Genomic DNA, 25,003 nt, shown 5'->3' with positions numbered 1-25,003 from the left:
ATTTTTAGATTAAATGAACAAGGAATTTGAAATGTCTATGTTTGGTGAGATTAAGTTCTTTTTTGGTCTTCAGATTTAGCAGATCAAGAATGGTATCTACATCGCTCAGTCTAAGTATATCAAGGAGATACTTAAGAATTTTGGTATGGAAGATTCAAAATCATTTGGAACTCTCATGTGTACTGGACTAAAGCTTACCAAGGATGATGATTCAAAAGAGGTAGATTATTGGATACAATTGTTTAATTGTGTGTTTTCTTTGATGTTACACAAATGTCATATCAATTGGCAAATAGTACTTATCAAGCTTAGTTGGTCAGCAAAGAAAATTTCAAAGTCTACCAAGCATTCTTGGAAATTACTCTAAGAAAATAGTGTCTACTAAGCTCACTTGGGCATCGAAGGATTTTGTGGCAAAAGTCAGTGGTAATCAAGCTCACAAGGTTAACAAAGGAAAGTCCATGTTTATTGAGTTCACTTTGTCTCCAAAGTATTTTGTAGGATTCACAATGTTAATTGAGCTTCAGTTGGTTAACAATGGAGATCAATTTAGGAATAGTGTTTACTAAGCAAGGTCAGCCAATGAAGGATTTTTGTTCTTTTGGGAAATAAAGTTTAATTATTTCAAGTAATGACTATAGCCGACTGAGGTAATGATTATTGTTAATTGTAAGTTGTAAATGAGCTAACTTGACAAGTTCTAAAGTATATATGAAAGGTCAAGTTGAGAATTCTAAAGGTTAATGAGTGAGCATGCAAGTGTGTTGATTGTTTGAAGAGGAAAGTGTGAGAGAACTTTGAAGGATGATCAGATATCCTTGAGGAGGAGCAAATTTGTATTCAATCAGAGAGGATCTAGTGAAATAGAACAAAGATCTACATTAGCAATTTAGTTGCATCTCATTTAGGTCATTTCATTGTTACTTTCTCACCATTGTAGCAGTGATTCATAAATCTCTTAACTGAGTTGGTTTAATAGTCATTTGTAAATCCTCTAACAAGGTGACAGTTCTATTGAATTATTCTAAAGACCTTTTGCAATGCCACTCATAATAGGGTGATTAAATCCTCTAACAAGGTCACACCTAATAGTGTGTTTTGTAACCTTTAACTAGGTTGGCTCCTAACAGGGCTCACTTCAAAAGAGTGAAAATCAGTAGCTAGTTACTTGGTGGTTTTTTCCATACTAGGTTTCCACATTAAATCTGGTGTCTCTTGTGTTCATGTTATTTTTTTCATGCTTAAATGTTATTTATTATGAATTCTTAGGATTTGTTAAAGATAACATACACTGCATCTACTGAGTTACAACATTTTTCTGTGTGTTTACTAAGTGACTATAGTAACTAGTTTTATGAGACATCTAAGGGATCTGTGGATTTTTTTTTTGTGGTAACTAATTCACCTCCCCCCCCCCCCCTCCCTCACTCTCAGATACTCCATCTATATTTCCAACAATAAGTACTTACAACACACAAATTTGAGAAATTTTTGATAGTTTTTTAAAAAAATCTCAAGTGAGGATCAAGGTAGACTTGCATGAGGAAGTATCTACACTAACATTAGAAAAGGAAAGAACAATTTCCAAGTTCTTGTCTTATATGAATTTTTAGAACAAACCACATAAGGAAATGATAGAGTGATAATTTTAATGAGTTTTGGACAAGTTTGACAATGTTTCTACATAATCTTGTGCAAGAAAACTAAGCTTCCCATGTGAAGAAGTATAGAAAATGGCATGAGAAAATGTAGAATTGAAGACCCTAAGGTCCTAACATGCATAAAATTTCATAAAAAACTAGGAAAGGAAAGGAAAAAATTCTTAGTTTTGACCAGATTTTGAAGAAATTTTGATTAGTTATTAAAAGTTTCAAACAAATTGCAGAAAACATTTTTGGTTTTCAGACACATTTGGACATTGTTTTGGACTAATTTACAAGTATGAGAGGTGGTTTTTCAGATTTTTTTGTAAAACAAACAAGAGGATAGAAGCAGTAGTCATAAACAATCAAACCAAGGACAAAGCAACTCAAAAAAATGATGGATTCTTGATCTTTTGTTTGTTTTGGACAATGCAGATAGTTTTTGACTCAAAAAAGACATTCTTTATCCTTATAACAAAAAATGGTAGAGGTAACAAAATATTTGTCTCGCATCTTATGTGCATGTTTTCACCTCACACAACTATGTCATCCCACTAGAGGGAAATTGTACTTTTGGTGTATTCCAAGGAGTAAATAACATATATGTTCAAAGGTTACCCTTCAGGCATTGGCCAGTCTCATAAACCACCTTCCAGCATCCAAGTATATGCCTATGGTGAGGATCTACATGAGAGATTTTGCCCCCTCCTTACACAAAGATTTTTCTAACTTTTAGAGGTGAACCTAGTAGTGAGTGACTACAAAGTGTGTAATAGGATTTTGTTCACATTAATCCCCAGTGGCCTCATGAATGAGATTATGGAAAAAAGTCAACACTAATACTAGAAAGTGCACACACTTGACTAGCAATAATGGGGGAAATGCCACCTAGTACAACATATGAAGCCTCTTCTTGATATGAGATATCCAGAATCAAAAGGAAGAAGTTAACATGTCTTTTTAGTTTTTGATTCCATAAAGCTTCTTTATTATAGTGAGCTGGAATCACTGGCATGAGGTGTTTTCTCAGCTAGGTCATTTTTGAAGGTTGGATCACTACGGAAAGCCCTCTAAAGATTTACTCAGACTTTTCTTGAATTCAAGGGTCCAAGTTTCTAATTTTCCAAAAGGGAAAAGAGAAACCTCCTCTACCATTTCACCTTACCCAAACATACAAAACACACTCATCATTGAGCTAGCTTATCAATCCAAACTTGTCTTATTCCAGGTTTCTAATTTTCCAAAAGGGAAAAGAGCATAATCCCTTCATTACAAGATTCATTTGGGAGAACCACTACTTCTCTTACCTCCCTTTGGTTCCATTTTCCAAAGATGCATAGATTTATGATTTACTCTTGGGCATCACTTCCAAGTAGAAAAGAGTGTATCTCGTATTCCTTTGTCTAGAGCCCTATGAAGTTCATAAGGCTTACTTAAACTATGAATTGAAAGTATGTAAAAAGACATATCATTTAAGTGGGTTTGAATTCTCTTTCACAAGCATCTTGGAATCATACCATTAGAAACTTTTGTCTATTCATTTCAAGGTATCTTTGACAATCATACAACAAACCACTATCATGTTGAGCCTAAAATTAGAAATCATGAAATAATTGCTTCAAAAATAGATGTTAGAACATAAATAACAATGAAAAATTGGTAAAAATGCAAAATTTGGATATTTTGTTGTTAAGTCTCAAGTAGGATTTTTCACCAAGCCACAAGAGTAATTGCTTTGAGTCACAAGAAATTACAATGGATGGTGCAAGCATTCAAAATTCTACTGCAAGAAAAGATCTTTGCACACAATATTTCACTGTATTGTATGGAATAGAATTAAGAATTTCAAAAATGAAGCTAAATAATGCTAAAATTTTGATTTTTCATACCCATGGTGGGTGCAAGAAATGTGAGTGTTAAAAATGGGCTTGTAATTCAAGCACATACTTCAACATGATCATTTTTTTTCAGTAACATCCTAAAATAAATATGAGATTATTCTTCTAACATTTCTACACAAGGTGGTCTATTGCCTTCTAACTACATGATGTTTTACTACACACTCCCAAAATTGAGAGTTCAATAACTAGATAAAACTAGTATGAAGGATTTCAATGAATGAAAATGCAAGATTAATCCATGTTTTTTAGATTTTGTATGTAAAGATATGAGTTAATCTAGATAATATCTTAATTAATCTAATAAACAAGATAAGAAAATTAATCTAAATGAATGCATTGTAATCTATATGATAAGCATGTGAAGCTAATTGAGATGCAAATGCAAAATACTTCAATGCTTAATCCAATAGTGGTTCAGTACTCTTCAGTTGCATCCTTGAAAAATGATAGCTTGGGGGTCTCCTTTATAGAATCTTGGACCCAATCAACAATCAAAATTATACTGGATATATAATTTAGATTGGAGCAGAACTTGAGCCTTCCATTTTTTATGGAGTTGAATGAGATGAATTATGGATGAATATTGGTTTATTCAAATATGACCTCATAATCTAATACTCTAAATAATTAAATAATTAGTTTCAACAATTATGATGAGTATATTTAATTAAAACAATATATTTAATTCCATTTTCATGTAAGATGAATTAGGAAGGAATATTGACCCATTCAAACATGACCTCATAATCTAATATTCTAATTAATTCAATAATTAGTTTTGATATTTATGATTAGGATATTTAATTAGATCAATATATTTAATTCCATTTTCATGTGTATTAGCTAAAGGGGGTGGAATTTAATTTAGTTAAAATGTTGGGAGTTGTAATTAAGTTAAATCAATTAAAAGGTTAATTTATCCAATTTGGATCAATATTTAGGAATTAAATAAAGTATGTGATTAATACAAATTAGAAGTTTTCTACATTTGAAACCTAGGTCAAGTAAAGACAATTAGAATAAAAAATGTCTCTTACAATAGGACTTAATTGATAAAGAAATTGATGTTGTTTGATCGACGCACTAAAATTGACTCAAAATTCTAATGTACCAATTTAGGGGTATTACAACAACCACCCCATGCGTTTGTTGGTATATATAAATCATGTTGACTATTAGTGTCAAACATTTAGTCATATATAAGGAAAATTTTGTCGGTCATCATTGCAACCAAGCTAATCTATATAGGACAAGTCATATGAATACTTTCAAATAAACATATATATGCCCAATTGTATAGGAGCCAAGAAAGTCTTTGATCACCAAGTACTTTTATTACAAGATGAACCTTGTGAATGTTGAGCAAACATAGCACATTGATTCTAAGTTATACAAGAGGTGGTGAGTATAGTTAAGGCTGAGATATAGAATGAAGTAAAGTTATGACCAGTTAAATATGCCAACTCATCAATCCTTATCTTCTACATGCTTTGAATAATCCAAAAATTAACTATGTCATCCTGAAAACTTGATTCTTTCAGAAAATCTTGTTATGCTGACACTTGGCCATTACTATGTTCTTAAATTCTCAATCATAACTAGATTTTTTAGCCTTAACTATTCACCCAAACACTGAAATTTCACTAGCTTACTCAATTTACACTACACTCGATCATTACTCTAACTTGTTCAGGCATAACTATTACTCATCTAATACTATTTACTCAGCTAACCTTTAAGTTAATATTCTACTTCAATAGCCTTGTAAAATAGTCACTCAATCAAGATTATTTCTTTACTCAATTTCTTAGCTTCTCTACTAAACAACAACTCAATTATCTTCCTTACACCATATAGTGATTGAACAACTCATTATCTTGTCAAAGACTAACTGATCTAGTACCCATTGTAATCCCATCATACTTACTCCTCATTGCTCCTCAACTTCAATAGTTCATATAGTTATTTCTATTTTCAAAATCTCTTCATCAATCAACTAATATGGCACTCAACACAACTAGTGAATGTCTTACAAGTAAGGTTTGACATCAATGAAAATATGTAATAGTTATTCCAATTATAGTTTCCAATAGGATCAACCCATTCAAAGAAGGGGATACCATCATTTCTATCACACTTGCCCCCTTGGGGCTTGAACTAACTATCAAATCCCCACCAAAAACTTCCATAGAAACTATGCGTGACAAATCATCTCCAAGATCAACCTATTTTTCCTTATTATCTTCCTTTCAAGAAGATAACTTTTATGTCTTCATTTTTTAGGAAAAGGTGTCAGTGACCACCTAGGTTGACAAGGAATTAGATTCCTAAGGATACTAAGGCACCACAACAACTTCCTTAGTTGAAACAAGAATACTAAGAGAGTCTTCCACAATAAATTCCTTTTTTGAAACAAGAATACTAAGTTTCTCATGACTGTTCACCTCCACCACAATAGTATCCTTAAGGTGAGGGCCCTTCTTATGGATCCATTCATTTCTTTGTCCTTGAGAGAGTTGAGGCTGATCTTTTGTGGATAAATTATAGCCCAATTACATGTCTTGAAACAAAAAATAAGTCAAAGGGAAGGGTTTTGAATTCCACCTTATATTTAGCAACACTTTCTTTGAGTTTTTTTGTGGCTTCACAATGCATGCCCCATTTTTGAGTCTCTCAATCATTTTGGACCCTCCCTAAGGTCTAGGTCAAACCATAGTTTCTAATTGGGAAGGTTTAGGTAGTTGGACATAGTTTAAAAAGATCAATTTTAAGAATCATATGTTCTTAAAGGTGCCTTGTGGACCTTGTGGACCTACACTATGGGGATATCCACATGCACATGCTTAGAGGTGCACACCTTTATAGGTATGTACCTATGGAGGTACACACTCTTTTCCCCTTAGTGACTTATATTCTTAAGACTCCCCCTCTCTTGCACAATGTGCTAATGTGCATGTGGGGAGTTGCACACATGCACACCAATTGCACCTTGTCAAGGTGTGCATATGCACTAGTGTGCATCTATAAAATTTTCAATTTCCAAGTAAAATTATCCCACTGGCACACCTTCCAAGGTGTGCTAGTATGCAAAACTAGCTTTTGGGGGGAAAATCCATTGTGTTGTCTATTTTGACTAGTGTTGACACAACTTTTTGTTAGTTTGAGTATTTTGGAGTCCTCTTTTGGGTTTTTAACATGAGATAAGTAATCTTTTCTTCTTTGTGCAAATAAAATGGCATCCCCATTATCCATAGCATAAAAAATATCCACGATATTGCATGTGCATGGTATTGGATAACTTGTCAGGGTCATAACTTTTGACCTAGAGCTTGGAATTCAAAATTGTTTAAACCATTAGAAAGAAGAACCAAAAATCTAATTTTGGTCACTAAAATAGAAAACCTTTGGATTCCCAATTTTTGGGATAGATGTAACATTCAACTTGAGATTTTGAGTAGATTATCTTTGAAAAAGCCAATTAAAAAGGCCTAGAAAATCTTGTTAAAAAAGATATGAAAAATTTTCAAATATTTCATCTTTTTGGATAATCTAGATCACTTGGTCTCTGACCTAGAAGGATCGAGAAATTAGAGAGAATAAAAAATCAAGGAATAGACTCCGTAGTGCATGAAGATGTGCATAACACGAAGGTGAAAAATGCACATAATACAAAGGTGTGGCACATAATGCGCAAGTGCATAGATTATCATAGCATCTTCATAATCAATAACAACAGAGATCTCACCTAAGATGGTGATCTTCACCTTCAAAGGAGTCATCTATAAGTTTTGATTCATGAACTTGCATTGAAGATCAAAGATATAGAGGTTGGATACATGAACTAGAAGAATTTCCTCATCTTATGAAATTTTGAATGATAAGATTCAACATATGTACTTTTGGAGTTCATATAGAAAAATTAGAAGGAGTTCAAGTATATAAAAATTTTGGGCTATAAAGAGGGTATAAAACATCAAAAAGGGAAAAATAAGTACACAAGATTGATCCTAGACCTCATTTCAGAATAACCTAGAAATCATTTTTAAAACAAAGAATTTTATTTTTTTGTTGAGTTGAGCACCTTGCACAAACTTCTTGAAGGTGTGGAGGTGTATAGGTGTGCAAGGTATGCAAGGTGCAAGGTGCGTAGGTGTCCAAGGTGCACAAGGTCCACAAGGCACATAGGTGCACTTTTCTTAGAGGTGCACTAATAGTTTTTAAGAAGAAGTAGGGTGTCGATAGCTAACTGCCAATTTTTATTTTTAGAGTATTCCATTTACTAAAAATGAATTTTGATAGAAGTTAAACTCCTAGAAACATTTAAAGAAGGTCAAGCTTCCATTTTTACAGCTTCTAGTGATGCTGAGATCATCTTGCATCTTCCTTCTTCTTATCTACTTCTTCTTTCATTGTAGTCATATAAAGGCTTATGCACCCATTAATTGATATAAACAAGGATGGAGACCTACTTAGCACCATATAGAGATTCGATTTGTATATAATTTTTATTCTTTTAGTTTTAAGCATATTTTTGCATTCTAAGAGCTCTCACTCTCAACTCAAAAGGAGGAGTTTTTTCTTATGAATACATGGATGTAATATGTACTCCATGTCATTATTTTCATGCAATAATATATGGTATTGGTACTTTTATTCAAAGTTTAGTTATTCTTGCCAAAGTGTGTTTATTTTTTATGCATTTTTATGAATAATAATGGAGCCAATGGTTTTGTTGTGTTGATTTGATTGTGTGACCTTTTAGATATTTTGTTTGTGTCATGTTAACTAATTCTACTGATGTACCAAGTTGGAGAAAACATCACCTATTGTTCCTAAATAGCTTCTTTTTTTGCATGGGTGCACTTTTCATGGCCTTGGAATTTGATGAGAATTGGAACATCTTTCAGTTATTATTGAGTTCCCATCGATAATTGCATCATTAGAATTGAGGAATCATTGCTCCTATTTTCATTGGTTTCCTACCTAATCTTTGCAATGATTTAACTCATAGACTTGTTATTATTGTGGTTTATGTCCATTAGGAATTTCCCTTTCAAGTTATTTTCTTCAATCTCCCATTACCTTATCTATATTATTTTCTTTGCTAACACATGGTTAAAATAGGAGTTCATATAGTTGCATTGATAAATTGCATTCATCTTAAAGAAGAAAATACCAAAAATATATCTCTTTTGTGTTTAATTTTTGAAACAATGGGAAGAATATCAAACATCTTATCTAAAATTGGTTCAAACTAGAAAACGCCTCCTCATGAACATACACATTTATCAATTGAGTAGATTCTAGTAGGTCACAAGATCACTTGAAACCATGGATTTGATCCTAGATTATCTTTTTAAGAGAGAAGTTTGAAAGGATTTATGCCACTAAGCATCATACAAAATGACAATTCAACTGAAGTGGCACTAGAAGGAGGGCCCCAAACCATTTGGAAGAGAAAAAAATTCACTATTTTGAAATTCTAAAGTTTTTGGAAGTTCATAATATTTTCTATCCAAAATTGTCAAAAAGTGCACAGGTGCACTATTTTGAGAAAGTGTGCTTCTACAAATGTGCACTTTTTCTAGAATTACATGAACCAAAAGATCATGATCCATCATGTCTATTTCAATGAGCTTTAAGATTTTTAGATGGTGAGCCAAATTTCTTAGAACTCAGTCATTTTTGTAAGCTTTGCAGTGATGAAGGATTTCCCATAATTCTACCATTCACATTACAAATTCCACCATCATCATCCACTCTATATTCTAATGTACACATTCCCATCATTATGCACCATGCATTTATTTAATGCCCAAAGTTCATCTTTGAATCTAATTGTTCCATTATATGACTTGCCCAAATATCTTGAAAAGTTTTGCCAATGGTTCATTTATGAAGAATCACAAACAAGAGAAGATCATTTTAAAATTTTCAAGGAAATCTATAATCAAAACCATATTCAACATATAGACATATTCTATCACCTTTTCCCTTATACTTTTGGGGAAATTAAATTCAATTGGTACCTCAATTTGCTAAAAGCATCAATAAGAGATTAGAACTCTTTTGAGAGCAATTTTCTAGAACAATTCAAGGCCTATATTGATCCAACTATAATACATCATCAGTTCATCTTAATTAAGAGGGATTCCCACAAGACTATTTCACTATTTAATCATCACTTCTATAAGATGTATCAAAGAATGGAGTTTCCTTACACTATACCACAAGAGGCTGCAATCTAGATCTATTTGGGAACAATGGATTCATTAACTTCTATTTTTCTAAGAAGGCTCCCACCCAAAGACATTGACATCATTGATAAGGTTTTCAAAGACATTGTTACATTCACAAAGCAGGTAGATATCCATGGTGGAGGGAACTTTGTTTCTTCCTTCACTTTGAATAATATAGTTGCTTGTACTTCAAGGCCAACAATTACATACTCAAGGTATGAACCCCAAAAGACTGTATTCTTTGAGCAAAAGACTTCTTCACCTACTAAACTTGAGAACAATATGGATAATGAGGTTTAGGCCATGAAGAAGAAGATGGCTCTTTCATCTAATGAACTCATCAAAAAAAAATTTAATTCCTTAATAAATCAAGGCAATCATTCAAGACAACTCGCTACCTAGAATAATTATTCTCAAAATTGTGGAGAATTTTTTTTCCTTGATAGTAACATCAACAATGAGAATAATTGTATTATAGGTATGATTCCAAGTGAAAATGGATATGGGTGTGATGATGTTTTGGATCAACCTCCACAAATCATGGAGAAACAACCTTTGGAATTTAGTGTAATGGTGTTTGAATCATGTGATAAATTTGGAAGAGGACAAAATGATGAAGATGATCAAGAGGAGTTTGTGTTCCCATTCAATGAAGAGGAAGAGCATGGACACTCAAGAATACATCTTTATTGTAGAAATAACATGAAAACATAAAGTTTGAAAAGAAGAGAATAATATCTAATGGATAGTGTCTCTCAATGGTTGTAATCCACTCCTCTAGACATGTTCATTTGTAATACTCCAATGCATTATGAGGCTCCAACCAACATTACCCCAATAGTTTTCAAGGATTTACATGTAAAACATGACATTTTGAAAGTTTTTATGGATAACATAACAAGAAATTTGAATTATCTTGGAGAAGGTCAGAATCCAAACATCTATTTTCTTCCTAACTATTGTTGCCTCCATCAAAATATTCATTGAGAGTTGGGATGTGCTAGCACTAGTACATTTGACCCCATTTTTCAACAAATATTGGTCAAAATTTTGACCTAGGTTGATCAAAATTTTGGCCAACCAATTGGTCAAATTTTTCATCATCAAAATTTTGACCATCTTATTGGTTGGTCAAAAAAATTCTAGAGTCTTGATGCAATTTATACTAGGAATTGATTGAAATTTTGACCAATGCTTGGTCAAAAACTACTAGGCATTGGTTGAAAATTTTGACCAATGCTTGGTGGAAAACTTTCAAGTATTGGTCAAGATTTTGACCAATGCTTGGTTGAAAACTACCTAGTATTGGTCGAAATTTTGAACAATGCTTGGTAGAAAAATTCTAGGAATTGGTCAAAATTTCAACCAATACTTGGCAGTTTTTGACCAAGCATTGGTCAAAAATTTTTTTGAGGCATTCTATAAAATAGTTCACATACCTTGCCTATGATTTGACATTTTGCATGCATCCTGCACTCTATCATTCTAATGATGGATTGCAGAGAGTGATCTAAAACAATGATGCTAAAAAACACACAAACTCAAATCCAAAACGAACTTGCATTACAAATGGATTGTGAAAATTTGATATTATTAATTTAGCATGCATGTCTACTAGGACAATCACAATTATATATGTTTAAGTTCTGATTTCCCTAGTAGACATGCATGCAAAATTAACAATATCAGATTTCCACAATCCATTTGTAATGCAAGTTAGTTTTGGATTTGATTGTGTGTGTTTTTAAGCATCATCATTTTAGATCACTCTCTGTAATCCATCATTAGAATGAGAGAGTGCAGGATGCATGCAAAATGTCAAATCATAGGCAAGGCATGTGAACTATTTTATAGAATGACTCAAAGAAGCTAAGAATATTGAAATACTTACAAGGGACTATTCGATTCCTCTAATATTATTATTTTTTTGTATCTTCAAATCATAAGGATATTTATGTCTGTATGCTTCTTCCATGATAAGACATAGGTGTTCATCTAAGCTCTTGATAATTGCCACATTTCCATCACCCAAGACATCCAAACCAGTAAGTTGCCTAGTTTCTTTAGTAAAATTGCCATTATCATCTATAGGATACAATACTAGAAGCTTATATTTCATGCCAATCAAAAAAAATTCTTGGCCATGGCCTGGGGTAGTATGAACCAGCCCTATTCTAGATTTTTTCATTATGTAATCTCCACTCACAACAATAGGGCATTCCCTATTTTCTTAGGGATGTAATAACTACAATTTTCAAGATCTAAACCACAATATTTTCCCAACACATCAAGCTCAACCCCCCACTTCAATTGTAGAGTACTAACTAAATTTTCTACAACAACAATATGTTGGTTTTTTTTTTTTTTAAATAGGCTTTTTAACATCTTCATAGTAGTATCTATAGATGATTTTTCTCTTACCTAGACCACTACATAAAGAAGCTGACCATTGACTACAATGGTAGCATTTCTAGGAGTTGTCCATGGGGTTGTAGTCTAGATAGCCAAACCCAAACTGGGTAGAAATCATTTTTAGAAAATTAGGAGTTGTTTCTTCTATGTTAACCACTTTGAAAATAGCATAAACACTTCTTGATATGTGTCCCTCTCGATACTCCAACTCAGCCTCAACCAAAGTTGTGTCAAATAAGTGCCCTATAAATGTGGCCCAAAAAAAACATTTGCCCAAATGCTTCAATTTATGCAACTTCATACTTTGAAGCAAGTGTTAGATAGGGATTTTCAGGCCCTAAAATATAGTGTTGCAAGAGACCATGTGAATGCTTTGAGGCATTTTCTAAAATAGTTCATTTGTTTTGTCTTGCTTCCAAAATATGCTCAACTGAGAACTAGAGTATTTCTCAAGATAAATTCAATAATAATCCCCTTTATTTATAATTTGATGGGTGCCTATACTTTTTTCCAAGATGGCCCATGTATGAGAGCTGCATAGCAAACATGTCTTCTATTAGTAGCCCTATGGCAAAGGTGTCTAGTTTCCTTTTGTGTTTTGTTAGAATTTTATTATTAATAAAAATTTATTATCACTAATCTAAACAAAGTGTGCAATAAAGTAATTTTTCTTTCTACAATGAAATAATAATTGAAATCAAATTTATTTCAAAAAACTAGAAAACTAGATTAAATAATATTTCAAAATATACTCATAATGCTGAATTTCTCTGGAAGGAAAATTAGAGTATAAGATCAGTATAGGTGAAAGTAAACCAAGAATTCCATAATCAAACTCATTCGAAAGAGTTTCAACTAAGTGTTAATGTCCTTTCACATAAACCCAGGGACCATTTCATGAAATCCATTGTAAATGCAACCAATAATAGTTCATGTAATTCTTCTTTAATATCAATAAAGAACATATTTACATAAAACAATCAACTACATACCACTTTGATGTGTAAAATAAGTGTTTGATATAGGAACCTACCTTTTGGACATAGCCCTCAATGTATCGCAACATATTGTTTGAATGTAAGTAGTGGGTAAGGTTTGGAACAAATCCAAATCAATCACAAACATTTATTAGTGGATGAGCATTTGGAAGTCTTGCTTCCATAAGGAAGTTCTTTTTCTTTTCATCATTATAGAAGTTTTAGTCCCTTGTAACACATTCCACCTGCTTGATTTTTCTAGTTTTGGTTGCTGCTTTAATGTATTTGAAGTGAATTTTAGGATCCTCACTACTAATCAGATCCAAAATGAAGTTTTCCATATAAGCATCAATTTGAAGTCAAATCAAATAGATTTCAAGTAACAAAATAATATAAGTGACAATCCCAATTCAAATCACTTGGAGCTCAAATATGCACCCAAGAAGAAATAAAGCCCTTCATAATACTTGAACTGTTCAAACAACTTAATGCATGAGTCTACATCCAATTTTTTAGAATATTCTTTTGCAGCCTGTGAGAAATGAAAGAAATTATCAAAAGCAAAGATAGCATTTATCTTCATCATCTACACTCATTATTGATTTGAAATGTGCATTAAAGTTGCAAGCTTTTTACCTGGACAATGATTTGGAGATTTCCCCTCAAGTTAACAAGGAGGAGATTTTTCATGCACTCCAATGCCCACTCTCTAGAAAGGGTCCCAAAGAACTTGACAAGGGCCTAAAAAGTTCTAGAATCAATAAGGGAATTGATAGTTTCTATTCAATTTATGGAGCACAGGATGTTTCATAGACCTATGGCTCAATAGCATGGGTGTTAACAATGACATGTTTGATATCAAGAAACTTTGTAGAGTGCTATAACCAAACTTATAATATTGGTGATGCATAAATATTTCCTAAGAAACCATTTGACATAAGGAAAAATGGAGTAAACTTAAAAAAAGATTTCCACAAAAATTCATATAGACAATATTTCATACAAAATATTCAATCTATATTAAAGCTCAAGTGTGCTCCCAATGAATCACCTACCTGAAGTGTGCACATATATAAACCAGCTTTCTCACATGACTGTGTTATACAAGGATAGTCATAGTGACTAAAAATTCCATTTTCCAAGATAGCATCAGCAACATTAGGGAAAGTGAAAAAATTAATCTCAAGAATCTACAAGGAAAATAAAATTAGAAAAGACAAAACTACACTAATTTCTACAATCAATAATGTATAAATAGTTACATTTTCACTCTTTCCAAACTTTGCACGGTAGTGTACTTTTAAACTAGGTTTAAAAGCTTGTTGATTCATGATCATATTGACAACTTGCCTTAGTTTGAAAATGCACATGTTTTGGAAAATTAGGCTTCAAAACATCCAACAAAAATGATGTTGCTTCATGGATCATATTACGCTGCATATATATTTAAATTGGAAACAAAAGTATAATAAGTTAGATTGAAGAATAATTATACTTCAGCATAAGAAGTTCATCCTTTGCAAATATTTGAATTTCCACACAATCTTATATATTAGATTGACAAATGAAACAAAATTCAAAAATGTGTTGATAAAACACAAAAGTTATTAAATTTGAATTTGAGGAGAATGTACTTTATAGTTAGTTCCCAACTATTTTCAAAACAAATATGTTTTATCACCAAATACAGGCCCTACAAGAAAAAATCATATAACAAATAAATAGAAATAAGAGCAATAGTTTGATAGTCAGGTCTCAACTACAGACTTCAACATCAAAATCCAAAAGTTATTTATAAATAGGAAGAAAATATGTGAACTTACAACATCTAGAAAGAATATACCTAAAGAAAAAGATGTCTGATGACATTGTAATCAACAAGACAACCCCCCTCCATTTGAGACATCATTAGTGCAAAATTAATAGTGCCTTGGAAATAATTTTCAACAAATAAGACCTCTTTCTTTAAAACATCTTCAGATTCACTGTCATAAATATATTTTTATAAATTGATAATACCTAGGGATTAGAGTGCGGAATTGTCTTAAGGAGAAATAAGTAATCTAGAGTGTACCCAACCTAAAAAATTCATGAGTGCCCTATGTTATGCCTCATTCACAATCTGTAAAGCTATAAGCATTAAAAACAACAAAGAGAATGTTGAACTAAAAGAAACAAATGCTTCTAAAAATATATATATTTTTAGTTAGTTTAAACATAAACAAGCCCTATCTTCCATCATAAATGACAAGTGAAGAAATCCAATGCATACCTATTTAGAGTAAATAAGTATTTTATCAAACTCCCTTCTGTCAGCAAAAGTTGCTACAACTTTGGGGGTAGCCCTTGTTTTAATATATATATATTTTTAGTGCAAGGTCATTGTCCACAGTCTACACCAAGAAACAAAAGATAACTCCAAAAAATGATTTAGCATCATATGTACAAATGTCTAGAAAGTATATAATTAATTATCCAAGTTTTTAAATAGAACAAAGAAGCTACAAAAAGATCTAAACAATCGAAGAAAAAAAAACATTTGGCAAAAGCATGACAAGATTAAACAATAGAGTAGAGCAATCCACTAATAAAAGAGTCTAAAACTTCATAACTTCCCAGTAAAAAAAATTAGAAGCTACTATAGCATTAAAACCAGAATGGGTTTTACTAAAGCAGAGCATGAAGAAACAACTATAAGATTATAAGCAATTCCATGCCACTTGACTAAAACAAGATATAAGTTCCCCAATAACAAGTACCCAAGCCATTTAGATTTTAGAATATAACGGGGATAAGAATTTCCAAAACACACTTTCTCAAAAAGTGCAATGAGGAAATAGCTGTAATTTATAGTCATACAATAGACGTAAAGGATGGTCAACAAAAATAATAGACTTGACATTGGCAACTTTAGCCAAAATAGAATTATACTAATTACCAATATTATAGGAAACCTTAAGGCATAAAAGACCATATACTAATTTAGTAATTACAAAATGTAGTGTTGATCAGTGTGTAAATTATGGTACCTAATTTCAACCAAAAGTATCAAAACTAACCTTCACAAGATTCCCCAATTCCTCACTACACTCCAACTTGTCCTCAGCAAGCCAATTCTCAAAAGGTTCTTTTTGTTCTGATTTACAACTAATTGTGATAGTTCAAGAGACTCAAATGCATTTAGCTTTCATTTTGTCAATAAAGTACCAAAATATTGGAGAACTAGTGGTGTTTTCCCTGGTTGTATTGGAATGCTTTACAAAAACATTGGCAATTTCTTTAATAATAATTCCAAGTATGATATTTTTAAATATTGAACCCTTGCTATTTATTAGACCTACTTCTGATAGGATATATCTTTGATGAAATCCAAAGCTAACTAGAGCTTTTCTATAGTGTCAGGTGTACAAAGAATGCCTTGAGGAGATTCTGCTACAAGCTATGTTGCTTCTTTATACTTCATTTGAGAAAACAACTCTTGGAAATGCTAGACAACCTACATAAAAAAATAAAAATATCCAATTACAACATCTATTTCTTCGAGCTACAAGAACATAATGGTACCAATTTATATTATTAGCTACAATCTTAAAAATGTATTTTTTTATGCCTGAAACTAACAAAAAATGTAAACATTCAATTTATACACTCTTTCACTTATTATCTAAATTTACACTGGTCAAGAGTACATTAGTTTCAATTATGCTTCTATGCATTAATTCCATTAAATTAATTGAAAAAATGCAAAAAAAATCAACACCAAACCCTAAAAATATAAGTGCTTATATATTGTTCATTGAAAATCCCCCTTAAATCCATATTTGAGGTCTTAGTGAAAGTGTCCAGCTTCATACACATTTTGAATCTACTATAGTAAATTCCAAGTTAATGAACAAATATGGCCTCATGAATATCTATAATTTGTTGTTACAATGTTGGTTGGAAAAGTATATATGTATTTTGGGAGTTGATTATCATGTATCCCAATGCATACATTTTAGACATGCACTAAAATATGCAACATCATTGTTGTTGGTTCTTACCAGATTGTTGTCCCCTAGAATTTTTCCTCTTTTAGCAAGATTTACCGCAAGCTCAAGGTTGTTGAGCTAGATAAATGCAACACATACATTAGTTAATATATGGAAAGCATTAAATGGAAGGCTAGCTTCAATCAAAATACCATATATCAAAAAACCACCTATCTGCTAGTAAAAGGCACAATTGTATCTTCATTGACATTTGCAAGAAAAACTTGCCCCCTCTGATTGACAACAAAGAACCCACCAATGACGGTTGCTTTAGATGTTAAAATGATTGGATTTGGATAGATCCTATTCCTATAAACTATTGTTGCTATTTCTAAATCATAAACAAATGGAAGTTCTAGCTTTGTAATTACATATATTAGACTATACTTTTGTGATATCTGTTAATATCAAAGAATTACATTAGGAGGCCAATATCACAAATAGTCCCTACAGCATGGTCATTAGAAAATCATTTTACCTGCATGGATACTAGAATATCATTAGCAAAATCTAGCAGGAAAAATAGATCTGCCTATTCCTTTGTGAACCCTGGCTTCCCTGATTACATTAAAAAATTCAAAATTGAAATTCATATATTCACTTTCCACTCTATTTACCAGTGTCATACATAACAATAAAATACGAGTCCTAATACCCAGACAAAGCTCAAAGAGAAGCACTATCATTCACTCTCTTTACAAGTACACATCAAAATAATGAAAAACATTAGACATCAATATAACAAAAGAGAACAGTAAAGAATAAATTAAAATATTTCCTTTGAAATTGCATTCGAGATGTTGGCTTTAAGAATGAAATAGGTAACTAGAAGTGCAAATGTAGTAGATTTCTAGTTAATGGCATCTCCAATGGCCAGGAAATTTTTATTTTGGTATGGAATGAGCATAGGACTTTTTAGATATTCATATTTAGATGTTTATGTCTGCAGTTTCTGGTAAACTTCCTCTAGTATTTCTAAATTTTATAGAATACGAGATATTCAATTGTATCAGTAGTAAGGCTTAGTTCTAAAGGGTGTAGAGGGTAAGTAGCCATATGACAAAGGTGACTGGTTTCCCTTTGTATTTTTTTAGAATTTTATTATTAATAAAAACTTATTATCACCAATCTTTAAAAAAGTATGCAATAAAGTAATTTTTCTTGCTACAATGGAATAAAAATTGAAACTAAATGTATTTCAAAAGATTGGAAAACTAGATTAAATAATATTTCAAAATATACTCATAATACTAAACTTCTCTGCAAGAAAAATTAGAGTATGAGATCACTATAGTTGAAAGCAAAACAAGAACTCCACAATCAGACTCATTTGAAAGAGTTTCAGCTAAGTGTTAATGTCCTTTCACATAAACCTAGGGACCATTTCATGAAATCCATTGTAAATGCAACCAATAATAGTTCTTGCAGTTCATCTTTAATATCAACAGAGAACATATTTACAAAAAAAAATCGACTAAATACCACTTCGACCAGTTGAGATATTCTAAAATTTTAAACATGTACATATGCATGTGAGTTCTCCCTATCCAAGTATTCTTTAGATTCACTAGGAACAAAATGTAAGAAGAAAATTGGGATATTACAATGCAATAGATCAAATTTGAATATGAAATGCATTCAAGAAATTGCTATGAGGACAAGTTCATGTATTGGTTATAAACAAATTAGTAAATAGTTAAAGTAACCTATACAAAGGAAGAGACAAATAAACTACTTTTCTCGAATGCAAGCTGAAAGACCTTTCCAATAAGTGGGAACCGATCGTTGGCCTATATGAGTAGATGTTGTATCAACTCAAGATCCTTAACATTATTGCACCATTTTCGAAGATTGAATTCATAAGAATATAGAAGAAAAGGTAAGGGGCAGTCCATACAACACCAAAACAAAGACTTGGCACAAGGCCTTTGTAGTAGAGTCTATATGTTAGCAAGAAATTGGTAGGGATGGAATTAAGGATGGTAAATATATCATTAATTTCAAAAGGTCCATCTCTAGGCCTATGTTGAGACTACAAAACCAAGTGAATGTTTGATTAGAATAGAGTAAGTAAATCCTTTTCTTTTTATAGTGGAATTTTAGGGTTGAAGATCATTTTTTCATCCACTTTAGCTCAAACTAAAATAGCATTAATTTCATACCTTGTGGATATTCTAGAGAGCACCATGCCAGAATTTTTGGTGAACCTAGTGAGCCCAATGCTCTATTCCAACCTGTATACACAAAAATGAACTTAGCAAAAATCATGTCAAAGCCAACCACTATCATAGGAAGAGATTTCAAGATTCATATTAGATAATCTTGTTGGAAAATGGGGTCATATTTTCAATGGTTAAATGGTGGAGTTCTTGTATTTGTATTTAATAAAAACTAAGGTATATAGGACTAGGAATGACAAAACCGGTCTTTGTTTAAAGCCTTGAAAGCTTTTCGCCTAATTTTCCATATTTGGCCTAGTTGAGGGCTATTGTCGCTAAAGATTTAATTTGACACAAGTTTTCTAAGAGCCCTATAAAGGGGGTAAGACCTTAGAGAAATGGAGTCCACTTGGAGAGATAGAGGTCAACATTGGGTAAAATTTCTGGTAACCTTGCTTGGCATCTTGCAGTGGGTTGGGTGCTACTAGGCACTTAAGAAGATTTTGGTGGATTAAAGCTGTAGACTCTGCATCAGTTGAGGTGAGATATGAGCACATATTTTGGGCAGCTTACAAGTTACACTACCTCAACTTGGTGATGCAAGAAATTGGCATCCAAATAAAGTGGGTGAAAGAAATATTGTGCATTATTCAAGCACTTCACTCTTTTCTTTGGAGCATATGATTTTAGGATATATAGATGATGAATTGATCAAGCTTTAGACCCTTCCAAATAAAAGTGGGAGAAAATATGACTTATTGGGATGAGAAGATGAGAGGTAGATGGATTTCAGTTTTGTGATTCCTTGGTATGTTAGTTTGAGCTTCACTTGGTTTCAAGAATACTATAGTATTCTCTACTTAACAAGGCCAACCATGTGAAGGTGGAAGCTCATTTGGCCTCACCCCCCTCCCCCTAACATCAATCTAAATTACACATTATCATCTAACTACATATTTCATTCATTCATTCATTCATCCATTTATGAACTATAACATTCAATCAATACAATCACATAACATTCATTAATACACGATACTAACCAAGACTTCATTAACACATAACAATATTCATTAACATAAAACAAAAATCAGTATTAATATGCATTATTCATAGATAATTACTTTTTAAAAAGTTCTTTCATTATCCAATAAGGTTTATCAAAGAGCATTTTTAAAATGACATTTCTTCTTTTTGTTTTTCTTAGCTCTCTTAAAAAAGGTGCTCATAGAAGCATCCATATCTTCCTCATTCTCCTCCTCTTCTGGCACATGTAATGTAAAATTACAATGGCTCCTTCCCTTTGGAGGAGCAAGAGGCTACTGCACTAAAAGGGGCTCTATTGCAAGAACAGGTAAATGAGATAAATTGGCATACTCTTTTTCTTTTTTTATTTGTTACAAGTATATAATTAAGTACTAGTACAACATGACGTGAATTTTTCTTACCTAACAATGCCACATCATGTACATTAAAGTTTTGATCCACTGCCATGTCAACATGTTGAACACTTGGAACATGCTCCACTCCTTCACCATGATGTTCAACATGCTCTAAAATATTCAAAAAAAAGATACATGTCAAATTGCAATTGAAGATGTCAAATTGTATTCATAATTGCATAATTAATTTACAACAGCAAATTAATAACTCCACCACTATAATGCACATCATGGCCTTCATCACGAGAAAGTTCTGTGATAGGATATGAAGGCTGCAGTAAAATGTTATGCACATTGTTATTCAATCAATTTATGTTCAAAACTAATACCAAAAAAGAATCTTCTCAACTATTCAATTTCATTTATTTTTCATCTGACTAATTTTCCTGTGAGATATCATTTGGTACACTTGATTCTTGGGCAAGGCTTTTAGATTCTTCACATAGGCATACAGCCATGACTTTATAGCATTCCTTCAAGGAAATTTTTCTATCTTCATCTATGAGCTCCACATTGAATTATGTACCCTATATTTTTTTCTTAATATCATCAGTTTTCCATGTATGGTTTCATTAAAAAAAATTGTTTGCAACATTATATAAAAAAATTAATATGAAATTTCATTGCTCCTACTTACAAGTTGAGATTGGAGATTCATATAGCCACTAGAGCCAAGTTTGTGTTGGCCAACCTTTTGTAGTCTCGCTTTTGTAGCCACTGATGTGTCCTACAATCTATGAACAATTTCAAACATCTTAGACTATATATTTACATATATCAATAATTAGTGCATGATTACAATGTACTTAATTCTATCATGACATACCTTTTTTTTCCCTGTGCTACTTCATTTACTCTATTTTCACATAGCCTTTTCTCCTTTGCATCTTCTATTATTTCATTCCACTCCATCAGTGGAATCATAGGAGGATGGTCATACTCTAGGTTCTCCTTAAGAGCCCTTCTATATTGATCTCTCATGGACTTTATATGCTTTGATGCTTTTTTGAGAAGTAGGCCAGTCTCAAAAATGATTTTTTCCAAATTTCTCCTCAAAAGATGTAATCAGCTAATTTTTTAATTCCACAACTTGTAAATTCTACCTTTAAAAAAAAATTAGATTGTTAAATCAATAACTTTAATATAGTACAATAAATGGAAGAAAAGAAAAAATAAATAGCAATGATATGAAACTACATACCTTTTATGTATGGTGGGTCCAAATAGTCTCAATGTCATATCAAAAAGATGATCAAAGAAAGCATTATTACCTACAAAAACATAAAGGGATTATCAGTCCAAAATGAGTAATGTAAAAGTAAACTAAATTTACACTTTAAATAATAACAATTTTAAAGCATCTGGAAGCTTTTGTTCTTTTGATAGAAACATAGTTTTCTTGTTCAACAATAATGTCCCTAGATATGAACTAGTACTAATCACATAGACTACTCCAAGAATTGGATCAACTTTAGTACTACTGCTCTCTATTGCTTTATCAACTAAAGGTCTATCTATTAGTGTACAAATTAAGACTATAGTAAGATCTATTTGGCATAACTTTTATCACTAGTTACATCCACTGATGAATTAGGGAAAACATTTACAGACCATACTATTCTTTTACTACCATTCCTCATGACAAGTTTGAAGATTTAAAATATTTTACTTCATTGACATCCAATGACCCTTAAAGTAGAATTGAATGACATGGTTTTGTAGCAAAAATGACATCTTAAAAGATAAAATGCATGGTTTGTAGCTAAAACAGCATGTGAAAAACACATTCTAACAGAAATTTTCCCCATAACATATCAATAAAATCATGAAACGTTTATCTACTCTCTATCAGGATCACATATTTATCTATGGAGAGAACTACAAAAATGTGTCCCAAAGGTGATACAATGCAGTTCTAAGATGCATTAGTTTAGTCTGGTAAAATTAATGAACCTTCTGGTTAAGACTACCTAACTATGTTATCCTGGAAACACATTTAATCCTTCCATGAAAACACATACACAAACATTGGTGCAGAATGATCAAAATATGAAGTTTATTAAATTTAAATGAAACATCGTGACAATTAAAGCACACACCAAATTAAATGAAAGATAGAGAGACACCACCAGTCACACTTTCTTCATTGGTAAATGCATATATAAAAACACTGCCACCAATCACAGTATTGAAATTTTTTCCATATGAATTGTTTTACTTCAAACTAGAGTGTAAATCTATCAAACAAGACCTTAAGTAAAAAGCTCAAAAAACAAATACTACAATAAATCTCTTCCCAAACATATACATTTCAGAGTTTCCAAAGCTTATAAGCCAACATGTATACCTAAATGATTACAAGAGTTTTGCTAGACATCTTGTATCTGAATAATGACAACTTGGATGAAGTTTAAATGAGCATAGGGAAAGATGGTGGCTTATTTCCCAATAAGAGTTACAAATATCTAAAACCCACAACACTCTTTGGCATGATTTATGATTGATGAAAATGCAAACTTCGCCCAAACTTGTACAAAAGTTGTAGAGATGTGTCAATATAAACACTATAAGCATCATAGAAACTTTTATAAAAGTTACAATCTAGATGTACTAAATGATGAGTTTTATTTTTTATTACATTCACAGTAGAAAAGAACATCTATTGAGTAATAGAGAACACCTATGTGAAAGAAAGGAAATAACATTGCAACAATAATAATCAACATCTGCACCATGGAAAGAATCATAAGTTTAGTGCAACAAGTAATGTTCAAAATTCACAAAAACAATGAATACAAGTAAAAACAAACCTATTTAGTGACTATCATGAGATTGAATGGGGCTATTGATGTTCATTTTGATTGTGAAGCCTAATTTTCAAATTTTTGGGAGACTTTGTTTTCAATGGTTTATTCGTATAATTTGTTGATCACAACTAGTATAGTTAGGAAATTTTGTAATAATTGTATTTTGATTATTGTTCCTATAGGTGCACACTAGAAAAATCAAATAGGCTATAACTCTATTAGCACCTAATATGGACACAATTTTAAAACTTCAAGTGTAGAGTTTCTGAACCACTTCGAACTTCAGTTCGAAGTAGTTCAAAGTGGTTCAATGGTTCAAATCAGTTCAACATGCAAATTCAAAATCTCAAACTCAAAATTGTCAACTCCATTGATTCATAGAAAAATTGTTCAAAGAAAAGTTATCAGAACTACAAGTTCAATGATCTATCCTGAGAAGTTCATTCAAAGGTTCAGTGGTTCAAATGACCTATCCTACAGGATCAACACAATCAAATTTCATAATGTCCCAAAGGTTCAGAGTATAATGATTCAAATGCTCAAGTTCAATGCTAAAATCTAAAGCTCAAGGATTGAAGATATGAGTCGGCTTGAAAGTAGAGGTCTGACAAGTTCACATTTTAAGATGCACATTCAAGAGTTCATTCAAATCCCAAGTTCATAGTATGGATTGATGATTCATTAATTAAGAATGTATAACATTCATAAGCATGAAGCTTTGGAATTTGAGCATTTAATATTTTTCAAAGTACAGACTGGCTAACTTAGGAAGGTTTAGGATCCACTTTCAATCTATTGCCAGAAGCTAATTTGGATTTTGAGGTTCCTTTCAGAACTGACAGTTTCATAGTTCTATTTTGCACTTCAAGTCCACAGTTTGAGTAGTTCGATAGATTTTTGACAAGCACCTCTTCACCATGGAGCATTTCCACCTATCCTCTATCATGAACACATGGGGGGATATAAAAGTTGCCACCAAAATGTTTGGCTATTATTGCATGCCAGCTGACTAGTTGGAGATACCTAAATTTAATGCCTCATATGCATGTTGTGCCAGTATTCCCATAGCACCCAAGTTGAAGACATAGCTTCCATTATCATGACACATGTTAATCAAAGAAATATGGGAAGAATATTGATGGCATCAAATATTGTTGGAAAATATTGACAGTAGCAAGTATTTTGACAATTCAATCCCATTTGAGTTAAAGGAGACCATTTCGGGACTCTCTCACATCCCAACCAAATATGGACCACCAATGCATGCTCTCTCATCATGGTTAATTGAGATAGTGATAGATGAGAATAGAAATTGTGTGCAGTCCCATCATTCAAAGCTTGTATATGGAGATGAAGGGCTGATAGTCCGGGTTATATACATGAATCAATTTT

The sequence above is a fragment of the Cupressus sempervirens genome, chromosome 9 (genome assembly GCF_028749045.1).
Source record: "Cupressus sempervirens isolate cs-2001-9-10 chromosome 9, ASM2874904v1, whole genome shotgun sequence".
Taxonomy (NCBI): domain Eukaryota; kingdom Viridiplantae; phylum Streptophyta; class Pinopsida; order Cupressales; family Cupressaceae; genus Cupressus; species Cupressus sempervirens.
The sequence above is the reverse complement of the archived record's forward strand: the minus strand, read 5'-3'. Positions refer to the sequence as shown.